Source organism: Carassius gibelio, chromosome B7, assembly GCF_023724105.1.
Source record: "Carassius gibelio isolate Cgi1373 ecotype wild population from Czech Republic chromosome B7, carGib1.2-hapl.c, whole genome shotgun sequence".
Classification (NCBI taxonomy): Eukaryota; Metazoa; Chordata; class Actinopteri; order Cypriniformes; family Cyprinidae; genus Carassius; species Carassius gibelio.
The window spans coordinates 4,793,262-4,813,871 of NC_068402.1; the positions used below are offsets into that span (position 1 = coordinate 4,793,262).

General features: G+C 38.8%; 1 pseudogene; it reads left to right on the forward strand.

The window, feature by feature from the left end:
• Positions 1–12,433: 12,433 nt before the first annotated feature.
• LOC127961748 (erythropoietin-like) lies at positions 12,434–20,222 on the forward strand (annotated as a pseudogene).
• Positions 20,223–20,610: the final 388 nt, after the last annotated feature.

A 20,610-nucleotide genomic window follows, 5' to 3' on the forward strand; every position in this document is an offset into this window, starting at 1 on the left:
GCAGTTAAACAGATTTTTCACTAACACACAACTTAAATTGGGTCACTTCGAGACGGTCATCCACTTAAAGTAATAATAAATTGCAATTCAGTTGCCTAAGTGAGTGAGAAGTTGAAGCAGTATCGTTATAACCGTTGAGTTCCTTCGAAGACGGACTGGCAGGCTGATTCAAACATGTAAAACTTTTTGAACATTTCATCAAAACAACTGGTAAGCTCTATTGATTTGATCGTTTATTCCTTTGTATGTGATTCAAATTTCACTTTTCGCGCTGTGTTGTTGTTTTTTTGCAACTAACTGAAAGACGCTGTGCATGGCATGCAACTCTGATAATATTTCTGCTGGGTTAGTGCGGATTTCCCATTTACAGTTACAGACATACGTGCATGATGTCATTTTTTAGTTTTCACTTTTAATTATTTGATGCACTGGCTGGCATTTATTAGGAAGTTGTTGATACATTATTGAAATTATTTTATTTTTAGGATGTTTAGTAAAAATATATCCTACATCCCCTGATTATGCTCATATGCTGAGTTCATCAGTAGGGGGAGCCAGTCATCCTAAAATTAGATCCATTCGACTCTCCTGGCTTTGGAGAGTACGGCAATGAATTAAATTTTTTCATTAATTTTCACTGTTTGGTTTTACAGTGTATGAATCAGGTAAGCTACGTTATGTAACATGTTTATTAATTAATTAGAAAATTTGGTTGTGCAGTAAATGCCAACCTAGAGATGAATATTATGTGCACTGAATATGTTGTATTGTTATGCATCGTTATAGTTGCTAATCGATTGTCCAAAGATCATGTTTCTCAACTAATGCATTAAGGAATCATATATTTTACATTATATTTGTTCCCCTTGTTGTATGTTCCCCTAGTTTTATTATTATCTTGACACTTTGATTGGAGCTTACATTCTTTGTGTTTTTCAGGTCATGTCCACATGTACACAGTATTTTTATAAATTGAGTTTTTCCTTCCTCCATTTAAAAAAAAAATAAATAAATCTACATCCACTTGAAAACGCAAAAGCATGCTATGAAGCACTGTCAAGAGCATGCCAAGCCAACAAGTGACAACCGTAAAGCCATGTTGCCCAATCAGAACCCTGAAAAAGTTTATAGTAGGCGGAGATAACAGAGCATGGACACAAGCCAATGCTTGGTTTCAGTGACCTGGTGCTGCGTTTGTGTGGATGCATGGAAAAAACTCCAGTTTTGAAAATACCTGTGTTTGTGTGGACAGTCCCTTAGTTGTTTTCTTATGGACAGAAATACTAATCTTCCTCTGTCCATTCCCCAAGACAAACAAAGACCTCTACAACCAGAGAAGCAACACTGGCAGAAGTAGTATCACACATTACTCCGCTAATAAAGGTTTCAAAGCAGGAACAATCCCCAAAATATCTCTGGATAGACTGGATGCCATTGTCGCCGGAAAGAAAAACAACTTGTACGAGGACAAACAAATGGTATGGTAAACACAGCTGTTTTGACCTACCATGTATGTTCATGCATTTAGCTGCATGATGAACTTTATGCATGATAAAGCTTTATGTTCTCTTAATCATTAAAATAGATATCCTGTTTTACATAAAAATGTCCCATGCCATTACCATTTATTGTCGGCCTATTGTGAAACGGTAGCCATTTGAAGCTATACAACCCAGTTATACAACCAAATATTTATTTTTGAAATAAAATACAGGGATTACGGTTAAAATATTTCATCAAAAGTAATATTATAGTTTATTAACAGTTGGCTTTAGTGGATGCATGTAAGATCCATTAAACTGAAAGGGATTTAAACCAAGGTCAAGACACAGCATCTACCTAGACACAGAAAAAACATGTATAAAAACAGATCACAAGGTCAAAGAATAGACTACGATAAACAATGTATGATAAGGGATACGTGAATGCTGGCTAGAAATGTAATGTTTTGACTTGAGATAGAATAAAGATGAACACTTAAGATCAGACACAAATCTGGAGATGGAAGAAATTCCAGAACGAACCTAAATATGAGGCCCCTGATGCAAAATACCGTAGTTAGAATGGAAAGAATAAAACCCTGTTCCTAAAGAGGTCACACTGTTTGTGGGCGTGTAGTTATGATTCAAGCTGGACACAAGACTGTACGGAAAACTGTAGGTGAGTGGAGGCTTGGCAGGGTCAGAACATATTACACTGTTATTGCATGCAACTTTTCAGAGATTTTATTGCAAATGTGTAAATTTTTATTGTTTAAACATTGCATGCTAATAGCATAAAGGAATTACTAAGTTAAGTGTTGCCACTTTTTGAAAATGTTTGTTGCCAAAACCTTACTAAGCTCTCAGGTTTAACATTTTCGTTGATGTGTATTGTGAATGTTTCTGTAATATTATGTAAGACACTTGTGACTGCATTACTGTCTTCTCTGTTAACTTCAGCAGTTTTTTAATTACTGCTGTCTTCATTCATGAAATGACCTCAGGATTTCTTTCTGTCCACTAGCAAGCTGTCGGTCATTCTCTAAATGGTTTAACTGTGAATTAGGCATAGTGACGTGATTAGCATGTGTGTGCTGTTTAAGACTGGTTACACACAAGCTTGTCAAATAATAAAAAAAAAATATTGTATTTATTGGCGTTGAAGGACATGTGACTTTATGCACAGCATGTTTTTTGCTAACGGAAAGTTTTAAAAAAAATGGGCAGTGACTATTTGACATCTGTAGTTTACACAAAATCAGTATAATTGCACAAATAGCACATCATATGCATTGGGGTAAAAATAAGCTGGTGAATGATGGTTGTTTGATAGCATGTGAAACATTTTTTTTATTTGAATGAAGAGAATAAAAAAACAGAATCAGTTTATGATTTATTGTTTAAGGGCTAAATATAATTAAGATTTCTATTGTTTCTGCTTGAGAGAGAAGATATCCTTATATGCTTACAGCCAGAAAAAGCTGGTAGTCTATCATTGTAAAGAGCAGATTTTATCAGTAAATGAAGCTCTTTCCAGTCTATTAAAATCCCAACACCTCCTAAAGAGCAGTGTGATATTTATAGCTGAAGATGAAGGGTTCAGGGCGAGAGGAAAGGGTCTTCCCGAAACAATCAGTCAGGTTGTTTAAAACAGTAGTCACCAGAAGGCTGTGTGTGGGAGAACACTGTCATATCTGCAGGTTTCCTCTTTTGGCCTGTAGTTGAAACGGAGTTGGAGCTTCACTTTGTAATGCATGCATATGTAAATTAAAACCAACTGAATTTAAGTGTCACGTGATCCTTCACAAATCATTCTAATATGCTGATTTGGTGCTCAATTATTACTTGTGCTTAATGATTATTTTTAAGGGAACTGTACAAGATTATCTGATGAAAGTTAAAAAGAAGAGCATTTATTTGAAATAGAAATCATATGTAAAATTATAAATGCATTTTTGTAAATGGCACTTTCCATCGATTTAATGCATCTTTAATGAATATAAAACTATTTATTTTTTATATGACACGGTTCATAAAATATTTTGCAGTAAAAGCGGTCTTTAACATTAATAATAATAATATTTGTGCCAAGCATGTTAGAATGATTTCTAAAGTATGTAATTGCCATCACAGGAATTCATTATATTCTAAAATGTATTGTGGGCTCCTAGGGTGAAATTATGTTTTATTTGCCACTAAACAAAACCACAAGAGAGGCAGAGGGAGAGTTAACCAAACAGAGGCTTTTATTCAGCCAAGAAATATTGAGGGTCCAAAAAGAAATCTAAATGGAAACTTAAGTTCACACAGGGCCACCTTAAAATGGGAGACAGAGCATAGAAAAGGCAGGTCTGTAAGCAACATGTGACAAAATTCACCCCCTTTGCTTTTCAGCCAGTTGTCTTCGGTTACTCTTTCGCTTGTCTAGACCATCCAGAGGCTTTAGCACCTTCTCCTCAGGCCGCTCTCTCAAACTGAAGCAGAGATCCTACCTTTATGATGACCTCCATTAGGTAATCATTGACTGCAGCTGTGGGTGGTTCCATGTCTGGAGGGTGAGCAGGTGGAAGTACTCATGATTGATGACTTTTCCTAGCCGAGGCCTGCTCCTCTGGTTTGGGGTTTCTCCTTCCCACATTGGCTTGCCACACATTCCCCCCCTCAACTCCAGGCTATTACCAGGAGCGACCGACCAAAGGCACTCCTCCCTTCGAGACAGGGCATCCACATTTCCTTGCAACTTTCCACCTCGATGCTCTACTCTGAATCAGAAGTCCTGTAGAGCCAGGAACCAACGTGTGACATGAGCATTAGAGTCCTTTGCAGTAGACATCCTTTTCAGAGGAGCATGGTCTGTAATAAGGGTGAATTCTCTACCCAGCAGGTAATATCTCAGCTTTTTGAGAGCCCACCTGATGGCCAAACATTCTTTCTCAACTGTGGAATAATTGCGTTCATGTTTGAGTAACTTACGGCTAATGAACGTAATGGGATGTTCCTCTCCATTTCTTTGCTGTGAAAGGACTGCTCCCAAGCCCGTCTCTGAGGCATCAGTTTGGACAATGAAAGGTTGTTGGAAGTCTGGAGTTATCAACACTGGGTTCTCACCCTGCTTAAGAGAGGAAAAGGCCTGTTCTACTTCAGTAGACCAGACGACATGGTGAGGTAGGTGGTTTTTGGTCAAGTCATGTAATGGAGCTGCCAGTGTTGCAAAGTTTGGGATAAACTGACGGTAATATCCAACCAGACCCAGGAATGTTTTTACCTATTTCTTTGTTACCGGTTTTGGCCACTTGGAGGTGGTGTCATTTTTTTTTGGTTTTTTTTGTGGTCGAACATTACCACGTCCAATGGTGAACCCAAGATATTCTGCCTCTTCCAATCCTAATTTGCATTTGGTTGGGTTGGCCGTAAAGCCTGCATCCCGGAGGGCGCTCAATACAGCCCGCAATCTGCTCAGGTGGGAAGACCAGTCAGCACTGTGAACCACAATGTCATCCAGGTAGGCTGCAGCATACTCCTGATGGGGTCGAAGGATCTTATCCATCATTCTTTGGAAGGTTGGCGGTGCCCCGTGGACCCCAAATGGTAGAACCCGGTATTAAAATAACCCATCAGGAGTGGAAAATGCTGTTTTTTCCTTGGCCTGGTCAGTTAAGGGGACCTGCCAGTACCCCTTAGTCAGGTCCAGAGTGGATACAAAGTGGGCTGGCCCCAGGCGCTCAATGAGCTTATCCACTCTGGGCACTGGATAAGCGTCAAATTTGGAGATTTTGTTCAATTTTCTAAAATCATTACAAAATCCTTGATAACTTCAGTCAGCTGACCATGGCTACTGCAATTTTCCTCTCTGTATATTTACAATAAAACTAAATAGGATATCAAATACCATTGCCTCCTTTCGTTTTCATTTTAACACAAGAACAGCTGCAGAAATGTACTTAGTTCAGGGATATATATATACACAATATATATATATACAATGAAACAAAATATTATATAAATTTGCCTTTATTTTCATTTTAAATTGAATACAGACCAAAGAAAACCTGTTAGATTTACCACGCAGCTGAATAATATTTTATGTTTAACCACTAAAGAGACATCAGAGCCAGCAGCACATATCAAAAGGTCTAGCCGAGGTGAGGCTGCTTCTCGGTGGATAGATGATCACTGAGCTCTCGCTGATTGCGTGGAGCTGACGGTCTCTGAGATCGGCGAAACACATTTTTAAATAGGTGCTGTCTTTATAAATAAACCACGGATTTGAGTTTTAAATAACTACATTCTCACCTGAAATACTTTTAAAATTACATTTCATGACACAATAAAAGTTATATTTTGAAAATGTTGATCCGAATAAATGGTGGTTGAACTCAACCAATGCTGAGTGAACTCAACCAATCAGGATGTTTAGTGCCCAAATCCCACCCCCGAAAGTTCCGGAACTTTGAAAAAGTACCACCTCGCCTGCAGGGACTTTCTGAGGGGCAATTTTTTGCCCGGAACTTTATTTAGTTCCTAGTTCCTGTGGTTGAAACACACAGAGTACCAGGCCAAAGTTCCTAGTTCCTGGGTAAAGTTCCTGCGGTGGAAACGGGGCATTACACTGCCATCAGGCTTGGACTAAAACAATTGGGCTCGACCACTCACTGCTGGATCCTTCAATGATGTTTAGGGCCAGCATCTTCCTTACTTCCTCACGAATAGCTTCCCTCTGAGCTTCTGGGATGCAATAGGGCTTCAGTCTCACTTTCCTCCCAGGTTCTGTGACTATGTCATGGTAGACCACTGTGGTCCGTCCTGGTTGTAGGGAGAATACATCTGAATATTGGCTTACCATCTCCCGAAGGTCTGGTTTCTGGGTTGGGCTCAGGTGTGCTCCCATTTCCACAGGTTTCTGGGAGCAAACTTGGGATGACAGTGTGGACAGCAAACATTGCCCTGGCTCATACAATTTCTTGAGTAAATTTATGTGATAAATCTGGTGGGCCCGGCGCCGACCGAGCTGCCTAATCTTATAGTTCACCGTCACCGTATAGGCCCACCCGTTCAACAACTTCATACGGCCAATGCCACTTGGCGAGAAACTTGCATTCCTGTGTAGGGACCAACACCATTACTTTTTCTCCTGGTTGAAACTCTCTCAGCTGAGCTCCTCTGTTGTAGACTCATGCCTGGGCCTCTTGTGCCTGTTTAATGTGCTCTCGAACAATTGGCCATACTGGAGTCATCCATTGCATCTGTTCCACTACAGAGCGATGTGGCGACGGTTGATTCTCCCAGACCTCTTTGGCAATATCCATCAGCCCTCTTGGCCTTCGCCCATAGAGGAGTACAAATGGGGAAAATCCAGTGGCGCTCTGGGGCACTTCCCTTATAGAGAACAGCACATAAGGCAATAACTGATCCCAGTTTTTCCCCATCCACCTCAATCACTTTTCTCAACATTTGCGCTAAGGTCTGATTAAACCTCTCTACCAACCCGTCTGTCTGAGGATGATACACAGAGGTACGAATCTGGCTCACCTTCAGGAGTTTACACATCTCTTTCATGATTTTGGACATGAAGCAGGTACCCTGGTCTGTTAGAATCTCTTCCACAATGCCCACTCGGCTGAAAAGCGTGAATGTCTCTCTGGCCACTGCTTTAGCAGTTGCTGCTCGTAGGGGTATACCCTCTGGATATCGCGTAGCATAATCCAGGATTACCAAAATGTATTGATGGCCCTTGCTGGATTTGGGAAGTGGCCCCATGATGTCCATTGCTATTCTGTGGAAAGGAGTCTCAATAATGGGTAAAGGAACCAATGGGTTGCGATAGTTTACCTTGGGGCTGGTTTTCTGGCACATTGCACACTGTCTGCAGTACTCTTCAACTGCTCTCTTCACCCCTGGCCAGTAAAACCTCCTCAGGATGTGTTCGTATGCCTGCTCCATTCCCAGGTGGACTCCCAAGATATGGGAGTGAGCTAAATACAACACTCTAGAGACTGCTCAACAACCTCCCCATCAATTCTTAATGACTCGGTACAGCAAGTTATTTTTAACAGCAAAATATGGATAAGTTAGTTCACTCACCCCATCTAGTAACTGGTCATCCACAGCCTTGATGCTTTTCCAAGCATGTTCCAGGTTAGGGTCTTGCAGCTAAGTGGTGCCAAACTGCCCAGGCCTATCCCTATCAAATGCCTCCACTTGGGGGACCTCAGAGAAGTCTTCACCATTAGAGGGAGTTTCTGCATCATCTTCCAGAGGGACATTTACTACACCACTTTCTGGGGTCACTGACTGCCTCCCTGACTGCTGATCTGAAGGTGCTGCAAACACCCGGAAGGACTGAGGTTTTTCAGTACTTCGCTTAACATGGCTTTTAGGCCTTGGTCAGGTTTTTCTGGGTTCTAGAGGCCAATAACGCTCATACACTGGGCAGTCCCTGCCTAACAGAACTGGTACTGGTAGGCCGTCAACCACCCCAGCTTTGAGAGTACATGCTCCTCTGGGTGTTATCATCTCAACCTGTACAGTTGGGTAGCTCTTCTGATCTCCATGAATGCAGGACACCACTATGGAGGGGCCTTTTGGCCCCAGAGCATATTCAGGCTGAACTAGGGTAACCACACTTCCTGGGTTTAGAAGGGCTTCTGTGTCTTGGTTGGCCACTCTTACAGGAATACGGGGGGCTGTTGTCTCTTGGCTTGCCCAACAGGTCATCCCATAGTGACATGCAGAGGGCATGGATTCTTCCCTTCCTGGACAACCCCAGGATAGGTGACCTTCCTGTCCACAGGAGTAGCATCTTTGTGGGGTTTGGCTGCTGGTTGGTGTCCAGAGATGTGGGTTTGGGTTCTGGGCTGGTGTTACTGACCTTGCCAACTGAGAGTCCCCCTGGTTTTTTGGTGGCCCTCCTCTGGTACTTGAACGGCCCATTCTCGATGGATCCTGACGATTCACTTTCATTACCTCGACTGTCACTTGATGGTTTTCTAATAGGGCTGTCAGAGTTTCTACATCAGCAGGACTGGTTTGTGCAGCATAGCGCTTGGCCTCAGCTGGCAGGGAGCAAATGCAACGGTCCTGCACAATCCTTTCCACCACTGAAGGGCCTTCCCCTGTAGTGAGCCAGGCTTTTGTCAGTCGGATCAGTGTGGCGATTTGAGGTCTAACTGGCTGGGTTGGATCAAAAGTCCATGCGTGAAAACGTTGGGCACGAGCAGGGAGGCTATGCCCATAGTGGGACAAGATGGCCTGCTTTAACTTCACATATCAGCTGCATCTTTAACAGGTAGATCCTGACAGGCTCTTTGGGCTTTCCCGGTCAAAAAAGGTTCCAATAAGGTGCCCCAGTCTTCTTCAGGCCATTTCTCTCTGACGGCAGTTCTCTCAAACACCTCCAAATAAGCTTCAACATCATCTGGAGTCTGCTTAGTAAGGACCCTCCCTGGGTCCTATACAGTATTATAATAGAAAAAAGTTATTTTTAAATTATAAGACTATTTCGCAATATTAACATTTATTAATATTATAATCTTGAAAAATAATAGTTTTAACCATATTGTTATCATTGTTTACTGCATTTATTTGACCAACAATAAATTTAAATACTGAAATATGATTGAAATAACTGTTTTCTCTTTTAATATATTTAAAAATATTTATTTATTTTAATATGCCGCTGTGTTGCCAAAACATCTTACTGATGATAAAATCTTACTGACCAAATGTGTGTGTGTGTATTCTATGTAAGCATAAACAATAAAGAGAACCACTAACAGGGCAACAGTCTGAAAGAAAGCTTTACCCGTTGAACTCAAGATAATTAATTCAGGATGCCTCTTATTCAGAAACAATAACTTCCGACAGGCCACGTTAGTGGCTCCGACCTCCTCGTCCTCTATTCTATTATGTAAGTTTCCTGTCTTGTGGCGCGCCACTGGACCTCAAACAAGGAGACTAATCTAGCTCTCTTTCCATTCAGGAATAAAGAGTCATTCTCTCTTACTATGCAGGTCTCCTTCTTATTCTCACCCACTGTCTCTCTCTTCATCTCTGCAGTGCTTCTGGTTGTCTTTGTTTTCTAGTAAAAAGGGGAGGGTGTCCTTGGGTCTTCCTCCCACACATAACCCCCTTCACTTTTTTTAGTCATCCCAATTTCAATGACAGGGTCCAAGCCTCGGAGTCACCATGCCGAGACTCCCCCGCCCTCGCCCCCTCCCCAGCCATCACACATGTTCCACAGCACGTACCTTGTCTCTCTTTGCTCTCAGTTTGGCTCAGGCAGAGCAAACAGTAGTTTGATCAAACAAGACGGCAAATGATTTAGAAAGATTTAGAGCCATGACAACAAACATGGTGTCTGTAGGCAATACAAGAACTTGTCTACGTGTGTGCAAACACCTTATTATTGTGATGTTTACTAAAACAGAGGAAATAATAAACGGTGATATCCAAACAGTTTTTATGGCTTTGTGAGCTGCAAAGCATGATATCTATCACAAACAGTGTAAGCGATACAGAACTTGGCTGTGTGTGTGTGTGTGTGTGTGTGTGTGTGTGTGTGTGTGTGTGTGTGTGTGTGTGTGCGCAAACAACTTCGAATTCTTGTTTATTGAAACAGATTAAATAATATACAGTGAATGTGTGTTATATCTCATGCAAACAGGTAAAGATATTAGAAGCAAATTTAGAGAGAAATATATTATAAGTAAAACAGCAAAGAGGTTTGAGGTTATATATTTTATAAAAAAGAAAAAAAAAACAATTCTCATATTGGTGGAAGCTTTTAAACAAATAGAGAGACCTTTATCGATTATCTGTAGAATTGAGAGGAGTTGGGCCTCGTACATGTACTTGGAATCATATACATTGTACAACTGTTGCCCAAACAACTTGTATTCTGTCATCCTTTAACAAACAGACCTGCCTGGAAGAGCACATGAAATACATGTGCTGCACGTAAAAAATGTATTCTTCTGTTGATGCACTGAAAGGAAACTTATTTAAGACTGACTATTGACTAATGAAACAGATATATAATTCAGCTTAGTAATTTTTGACTGTAAGAAAGAAAAGAAAGAAAAAAGCCACACAAGTAACCTTTGTGCCTTAGACAAAATCCGTAGAGATTCTGTCTTGTGAATGCCCTCTAGAGATGTATAGATAAACTTTATTGATCCCTGAGGGTAAATTCAGTAGCTTTGAACTCTGTACACTCTTTGTCTTCTCAGTGACCCAGTCTGTTTTCCTGGATAGACTCCCTTTACCTTCCTGAATTACGCTACTCTGCGCCAATTATATTTAAAAACTTTTGAAGTGTAATATTCCTGATGTTATTTGTGATCCTGAACCACAAAACCAGCCATGAAACCACTTGAAAGCTAAACAAATAAGCTTTCCATTCATGTATGGTTTGTTAGGATAGGACAATTTTTGGCAGAAATACAATTTGAAAATCTTGATTCTGAGGGTGCCAAAATAAAAATAAAAATATATTGATAAAATCGCCTTTTAAAGTTGTACAGATAAAGTTTTTAACAATGCATGTTACTAATCAAAAATTAAGTTTTTAAATATTTATTTGAGGAAATGTACTAAATATCTTCATGGAACATGATCTTTATTTAATATACAAAAGATTTTTGGCATACAATAAAAATGTATCATTCTGACCCATATGTTTCTATAATATACCCGTGCACAACCCGTGGTTTTGTGGTCCAGGGTCACATTTGTCCATTTGCCAGACAATATAAAGTAGTACTGATACTTTTTCTCCTTAATTTTAGACTACACCTGTCAGAACCAACATCTGAAACAACTTCCAGAGATTCCAAATTTGAGCTCCAAATAAAGTTAACACTAAGGTTTCCGAAAAGGGGTTTTCACAGGGATGCCAGAGAAGAACCAGTTTGGGTTTCCCAAAGGACATTTCAGTAAACCTTTCTGAAACAAACAAGCATTTATTTTCTTAGTGTGAAGAGCATTAGAATAATCTAAACAGCCTTTTCCCCACTATAAAGAACCTTTTGTTGAATGGAAATGTTCCATTAATGTTAAAGGTTCTTCATGAAACCAAAGATGCCGTTAAAGGACTTTTATGTAGTAATCATGTAATGAATTACAAAATATGCGGTTCATGGTGGTTCATGATGTTTCAGTTCCCCTGCCAATTAATTAATATAAATGAGAAATAACACTAAACAAACTAAATCTGAAAAAAAAAAACATAATTTGAAGGATTTTTTTTTTTTTTTTAAGGGTTTCACTAGTATTTTACATGTAACATTGCAATGCATTGTGGTTTAGAGTTAACACAAATGTCTGTAAAATTAATGGATGATGTCCCGTGCAATCAGCAGCCATGCATTTTATTTAATTATTTCTTTTAACAGTGAAAGGTGGAGTTAATGTGGTGAAGGGAATCTGCTGATGATGTATACATCTTTATTGTGATTAACTTTAATTTATAACTTGGCCTATAACTAAATGTTATGGTTGCAAAATGATCTAAAATGATAAAAGTTTAGTTGCTACCTGAATGTCACCTATTTATACTTTACTTTTTAACATCTCTAAAGATAGGCCCCCTGGTCTTGGACGGTTGCAAAACCGTAGTCATTCGTTTGATTTATCTCCTTGTTGGCTTTAGATCTCCAAGCTATAGGTTACTACTGGCATACAACATGTTATCTAACTATATACACATATATTTAAACAGGACCTAATTCTTACCAATTTAAAGGTATGCTGAATTAATATGAAGAACTGCTTATCAGACCCTAAACACAAGCAAACGTGCATTGTTTCATTTCTTTGTGTTACCTCCCTTGTTTGGAAGTATACAGTGGAAAATTGAGCTAAAAGATCATTGTAAATTGCCTTGAGAGGAAGCTCTTTGCTGCGCTATTTACTTTGAGAAAACTGATATTATGTGAGTAACAATGAAAGACTAATCCTTTCCAAAACAGGAAGTTGATCTGATAACTATCACGAGACTGTTATATTTGATTTTTATTTTCAAAGTCATGAATTGAAAATAAATAAATACGCATTACGGAACCGATGAGTGCTGACAATACCTTAAAAAGCTTCGGTTGCAATTAATGGGCAATAGACGGAGCTATGGACGAAACGGAGAGGATCCTGTAAGAACTGGATTCTGAGATGCAGATAACCAGTGAGTAAATTAAACGGCTTCAGTCTGTCCTTTTTTTTTTTTTTTATCCCGCCTGAAGTTAAACATTTTTGTAGCAAGTCCATTCTCCACCTCTTTCTGAACATTAAAGAGAGAGGTCCACCTTTTCTGCTAAGTCGCGGTGCGCTTTCGTGGAGTGAGGGGGAATTTACATTCATAGAAAGCTTGCCAATAGGGTGCTGCACAGCCGAGCGGATCGCAGTACGTGCTCGTGGGAAGGGACGGTGTCATTGTATTTGATCGCGTGTGCGTCCCACAGAGTGCTTGGAAGCAGCGCGCGCTGGATGTGTCTGTGCTCGAGGCTATCCATGTCTTTTGTGCCACCAGCTGAGCAGGCTCTGCGCGATATTTATCATTTTTAATCATGTGTTTGAAAAATGCCAAGTTGTTTTGCGAATGTTTCACGGTTCAGGTAAGATACGCTTTTATCAAACTGATTCTTACTGTCTTAATGTGCATTTAAAAAATTCATTGTCGAGTGAAATTCATACTGAAAGGAATGAATAGCAAACAATATGTTTAACGTTGTTTATACAGCATGCATTGCATTGAGAGGAGAGCCAAACAGTCCCAAATCATTTTATTCTGACACTACGAAAAGTGAACACACGAAAGTGCGTGGGGATAGCGGTATCACTGCAATTAAAAAAAAAGTGCATGTAGAAATAATAACAATACATTGATTTAAAACTGTAATTCCCATTGTGCTCAGTCACATCACTTTTTTAAAGATATTATTAACCAAGGAAGTTAAGAGCTCTCAGCTTGCAATCTATTTGTGTTGGACTTTCCCATGCATGACCTAGCATCTTTATTAAACATGAGTTTTACATTACAGTGAGAGCTGAGTCAGTGTAAAATTGCTGCATCATCAAAAGTTGACAGTGGACTGGCAAATTCTGTTCTGAAATGACGTCCCATGTAATGGGACAATGACTTTGCAGAAAAATCTCAATTGCAGATCAAGGGATGATCACACATGGCTTCTCCCATGATTTTATCTGTTAGAAAAAAAATTATACTTTCTATAATTTCTATTGCCAAAATACACTTTAAACACTTAGAAAAAATCTTTATTTTATTAATGTAGTGGATATTTATTCATGTAGTCAATGTATACATGCTGAAATTGAAATATCGGTTTGATCTAATGGTTGTAATTCAAGATTTCACTCTTCTTTTAATATATAATTATTTATATTATTATATGTTCTAACCCAGTAAAATAATGTACCATTCTAAAATTCGGGGGTCAATTGGTTTAAAAAAAAAAAAAACGTTTACATTGTTCCACACAAATCCAGTTTCACAAAAATGAAGCGCATGTTGTTCAAAACACCCTGAAATTTTTTTTTTATCACAATCTACACAATAATGTTAAGCAGAACAGCTGTTTTTAACTGTGATGATAATAAGAAGAAATGCAGTAAATCAGCATATTCGACTGATTTCTGAAGATCATGTGACACTGAATACTGGAATAATGGTTGCTGAAAATTCAGCTTTGTCATCACAGGAATAAATTACATTTCAAAGTATATTTAATTTAAAATAAGTTTTTTTAAGTTGTAATAATATAAACACAAAATTACTGTTTTTACTGTAGTTTTGATTAAATAAAATACAATGTTGGTGAGCTTTCTTCTAAAAGCAAAAAAGTCTCACTGATCCTTAAACTTTTGAACAGAAACTAAAACAAATGTATATATGGGGGGAGGCAACAGCATCCATGCAGGGTGGTCTCTTAAGTGACCTGTAGTAGCTGGGTCACTATGAGAGATGGAGGTGGGGGCTGCCTAAAATAAACAGAGCTCTGTGCTCATATGTTGAAGTGGGGAGGCCACGCGTAATTAAATTACGTGACTGTGAAATGCTGGAGTCTTGGTCAGATGGAATATAGGTCTAGTTCCTGGAAAAGCTGTTCGAGATGGTCTGATTACATGGTGGACGTGCGTTTTGTAGCATTCAGACAGTTCTTAGATTTTCGACAGGTCATGGTGTCAACAGAACTTCTGTCGCCTTCGTGACAAGACGCCATTCTCTGCCAAGATCAGCAGTAAAGTCATTTGTCAAGCTGAGGCCAAAAGTGAGATCACATCCACTCATCTCAAAGTCTAAAGGAAATTCTGATCATTGATGTTCTACTCTAAATTTTGACCCAACCTGGAGTTCTACATTACATGTGCTCAAGATCAGAGCATCTCCAGAGGGTACATCTGCTTTGATAAGAGACCTATTGCGTCATAACCCACTAAAGCTGAAAGACTGCATTCAAAGACATAAATGCCAGAATATCACACGACTGACTACATAGAATGAATACTTATTCATGCGGTACTTATCTGCCTTAAACTGTGTAAAAAGTGTGTCTTAGGAAGCAATAGGAAGAGATTAGAATTACCATTTGTTGCCACTGCAAATATGTATTTTTATCGTTTAATTTCTGGTTCGACTCAGACCTTAGGTTTCACACAATCTGACACGCATGTGATAGAGGATTAGATGCTGCAGACCAGACATACACAAACACTCTTTCTGTGTAATCTGTCTCTTTATTCCAGATAGCACGGTGTGGGTGTGTCTTTTTCTTCATGAATAGAATTTTCTGCTTTTTTCAGGGCATAATGTTGGTGACTTGTATCTTGGTTATGATATTTGGTGGTTTTAGTTAGTTCTTTACAGTTATCGATTTATTTATCTTGCACCAAGAATGCAGTCAAATGGTTATTTACAGCATTCACATGATGGAAATCTTTCACTTTTACAAATTGAGACATCTTAATCTTGAAGAGCAACAAGGAACAGAGTGGCACTTCATATTTTAACTGGAAATCACAGGATCTAAAGACCAGGTCACACCAAAGATGATAACTGTAATTATAAATCTTTAATAATGGCTCTAATTCTATGAGAATTGGAAAGTTCGCACCATAACTGTAATGATAACCACACAGAAGAATAACATCATAGGAATCACGTTCAAAGTTATTTTTAGCTGATGAATGGTAATATATTGAGCCAGTCATAATCCATCATGCAGCTTGAACATTGAAAGCAACAGATATAGCTGACATGACTGAAGCATGTCCATATAATAAGCAGAACATTATCGTGCACTGGTGTGGATGTAACTGTTATAGTTGTCTTAGTAGTTATTATTTCTTGATGTTAACATTGTGAAAACTGCTAGCTGCATGAACACGTGCTGGACTACAGATGATAAAAGGTGCTTAGTTAAGATGCCAGATGAGCAGAAGTACTTCATATTAATACAAAATCACTTCATATACCTCTTTACCTAAACGTAGGAGTGCTCCACCTTGTGGCAAGTCTTGTCACCATTCGTTAAAATTACATTTGCTTTAGTCTCTTCAAGATAAAATCAAAGTCAGGTTTGTTGTTATTTTTAAGTATTAAGTTGTATTGTTTTGTAGTGAGTATATACGCCCTTAAACATTTGTCAAAATGATATCAAATACAACAAACTGAGTTATTAAACATAAAACAATTAAACTTTGATTACAAATTGTTCAATTATGATTCAAAGCAATTTGTTTTCAACATGTATATATTTTATATAGAAACATTTTGTACGTAATAATTTTTTACAATAATGTTAATATTTGTTTCTCTTAAATTTGTAATATCGTATTAGTGTCATTACAGTTTGACACTGATCTTGATTTGTTGTATGCATGCCAGGACTCTTTGCCGTACTGCTGATGGTGCTGGAGTGGACCCGTCCAGGCCTGTCCTCCCCATTACGCCCCATCTGTGACCTGCGCGTCCTCGACCATTTCATTAAGGAGGCTTGGGATGCAGAGGCTGCTATGGTGAGAGACATGCACATGATGGCTGTGATGTTATAAACACGTTTCAGTGTAACTCCAAGCAGTTCACTTTCTTTCTTTCATCTGTGCAATTCTTAAGCACGTATTTGCAATGCCAAGTGTGCAGTCCGTCCTCTTCGCGTGTGCCCTCTCTAGCTGTTTCTGAACACTAGTGAATGACTCCTTACCCACTGAAAGAGTTCCCACTGAATACCACATGACTTTGAAATAAATGAAGCTGGATAAATTGTCTTCTGTAGAACTGCTTTATAGCTAAATTTCATAACTGATTAACTTTGCAACACATGACACTGTTATTGAAATTAATTGATTGAAAATAATGACACTGTTGCCTTCTGTAGATCTTCTTATAGCTGAATTAAACTTTTAATATTTTGATTAACCTTAGGCAAGCTGAATCAACAGTGAACTCACTTGTGCTGAACAATGCCAATTCAGTAGTTAAATCATGTTTCCCAATGAACTTTGCTAATACTGACACTGTCATTGAACGAAGCTGAGCTGAATAATGATGCTATTGTCTTTTTGGTGCCATTTTATTGCTGACGTTGTAATTGTTTCACAATTGAAGGGGTTTGCAACATTAATACTGTTATTTTCTTGTGTAGGACTGTTATGCTGCTTTGAAACAATTTCTGTTGTGTAACATGCTGCATTAATTAATGACTTGAATGTTTTTGCTATCACAGAGAGCGTGTAAGGATGCTTGCAGCATTGCAACAAACTTCACTGTTCCTCTGACAAGAGTTGATTTTGATGTCTGGGAAGCAATGAATGTAAGTTGTCCTGCATGTTCCCGTTGTGAAGACTTAATATAATATAGATGAATATCTTATAAATAATGTGGTTAACACATTCCTTTCTGAATCTATTCTGTATGTCTCTTCAGATAGAGGAGAAAGCTCAGGAGGTCCAGTCAGGCTTACACGTGCTGAACGAGGCCATCGGCTCATTACAGGCGTCTAATCAGACTGACGTGCTACAGTCCCACGTAGATGCCAGTATTAGCAACATTGCCAGCATCAGACAAGTGCTGCGAAGTGTCAGCATACCGGTGAGTTCATGCAGGTCACTTGGAGAAAGAGAGGTCTCTTATGCTCAGCAGGGCTGCAGTTAAAATCGATTCAAAACAGTTATATTGTGAACTTTTCTATTATAATATATTTTAAAATATCTTTTATTCCTGGGATGTCAAAGATGAATTGCTCCTGTCTTCAGTGTCACCTGATCTTTCAGAAATCATTCTAATATGCTGATTTGTTACATTTATTATTATTATCATCAGTGTTAAACAAACAGGTTCTTTGTAACTTCTTGTGTTCTTGCTGAGTAAACTTTTGAACCATTGTGCTCCAGAATGACACTTTTCATTAGCAAATTGACATATACTGGCATGCATTTTGCATGTGCACAGTGCATTTAAGCTGTACTTTTCATTCAATATACACAAATGGCATCAGCTTCTCTGTTTTTTGAGAATCAAACCCTGTGACGTCTTGCTCTCCCACTCAAGCTACAGGAACAGGAAACTGGATGTTATGCTAATCAAGTGTAGTGTACTACAAACTTTTGTCAACTTCAGGAAGAAAGCATGTTCGTCGCATTAATGTGATTGTGTGGTAGTGCTAGATAAAAACAAGCAGAGGCTATGGGACTACACTCTCGGCTGAAAACAATAGGAATAGAAATTAAGAAATAAAATGGAAATTAAGCATTATATTGTGTTGTGTTAAAGGAATAGTTCACCCAACAATGAAAATATGCTCAGGACATCCATGAAACAGATACGTTTTTCTTTATTGGAAGAGATTTGGAGAAATTTAGGATTACGTCAACTGCTCACTAATGGATCCTTTGCATTGAATGGGTGCCGTCAGAATGAGAGTCCCAACAGCTGATGATATCCCATTCACTGCAGAGGATCTACTGGGGAGTAAGTGATGTAGTGCTAAATTTCTCCAGTTCTGTTCTAATGAGATCTGAGGTTGAGTACATTTTCCGCAAATTTAAAGTAAAACTTAATGGAAAATGTTCTAGTAGAAAATCACCAGTAGTTTTGTTACAGATTGTGTGTTTTTCTTCCAGTCAGTATAGAAAAGTTATTCAGAATTTAAAAGCATGAATATGAGAGTTTTAAATATTAGTTGCACTGCATTATTACTCTCTAACCCATTTCCCTCTGTCCCTCAGGAATATGTACCTCCTGCCAGCGGTGGAGAAGACGAGGAGACACAGAAAGTATCATCGATCTCAGAGCTGTTTCAGGTCCACAGCAACTTCCTGCGGGGAAAAGTGCGTCATCTGCTTGCCAGTGCACCTGTCTGCAAACAAGGTGTCAGCTGATAGACAATTTTGAGCAAGGGCCAAACTAATTGGAGCTCCTCATATCAGAAGGGCAGGATAATGGGCTATTACAAAGGATATGTTGCTGAGGTTTGAATGACTGGGAGTTGTAGCACTTTGAAAGATTTACTCACAAAGGGAAAAGAAGACATCCCCCAGAATGCAAAGCGCCCGCTTTGGCTGCCTTTGCAGAAAATCAACCAAAATCAACCAAACGCAATCATGAAACTTCAAGAAATCACTCCTCTTTCCCCACATGACTGTTGGCACTTGCCCAGCTCGACTGGGAAGGTTTATCTGGGACTTTTTTTTCCAAGTGTTTTGTATTGCTTATAAAATTGTCATTATTTATATAGATGATATTTCTTAGAGCTGGAATCACTTGCTTTTGCAGGTTCTTTTCTGAAGCTATTCAAGTGAAGACCTCTCTTCCTCCATTCACTGTGGCCTGAAGCACCTCCAAACATTGAACTGTTGATAGAGAAGCCTATTTATCAATATTAAATATGCACTGTAGGTTTTATATTCATTTCGGTGTTACGTCTGTGTGTGTGTACGTATGTGTGACTTTCGTGAATGCTGCAGGGAATGTTTCAAGCTTCGGGGAGGAAGGCTGTAATGCTGAATTCTTACGGGTCAGTTGGGGTGAACAGGAAGAAGGACTAGATTGCTGCTTGTGTCGGGGGAATTGGAAGCTTTCGTGAGAGCTGATGAGGCTTTGCGTTAGCTCATGTCTGAATTACGCGGTCCTGTGCAGATAACGTCGCTTCCAGGAACAATATTGATTAGTGTGTGTATGACGAACATCCTGGCCTGCTTCCACTTTACGCACGACGCTGCATATTTGCCTTTGGGAAATGATCGTAAGGTTGACATTTTGTTTCTTTTTTTTTTTCTGTATAACTTGTGTTTTTCGTAAATAGCCTGTTTTTTTACGTCTGTCAATCAGTCTCCGTCTAGATGCAACAAAGTATGTTTGTAGATGTTTTTTTCCTGTTGTTTTGCTGTTGTTTGGTTCTTTCATCACAATGTCATTTGGTATTCAAATACAAAGTACTATTCTTAGCTGAAAATAGAAATGCAAAAACAAGGAGAGAGGAAGTTTTTCTTTTTGTCTTATGAAGCATCTCTGCTGAGAATGTCAATACACTGCTCACAATTCTGTAAATACATGTGATTCCAATGTGAATTCTTGAAGAATTTGATGAGAAAACAAGTACTTTTTTAGCTATGAGAGGAAGAACTAGGCATACATTATGCCTTAGACATGGCAGGATTATAAAATAAGTACCGGATTTTTGTCATGTTTCCACTGAAGGAATTTAGTCACACCACTAAATGTTTTTGAAAACCCTTTTGTGTCATTCCTTTTCACTCTACTTGCTACCAAAATATCTGCTCTTTTAGTTTGTTCAAGAATGGCTGGGCAAACATTTTGATACAGTATACTTAATAAAAGCAAATCTGATCTATTACTGATCAGCCATCAGATGTCGACCCTCTGCATCTTTCAGATAAATTTAAGCTTAGCTGTTCATCCCATCCGTGCTAACATGCCATCTCCATTTCCCACTCAGAAAGTTATACATATTAAAATTTTATGGCATCTGTGCCCCATATTATAGCCACACACTTGGTGAAAGGAGACCCTTGTCAAATCGGTCATTATTAGCCAATAGCATTTTACAGATGAACAATATAGGTATTAAGTTAGAACTTAAAATCATTTATCCTTAAAATA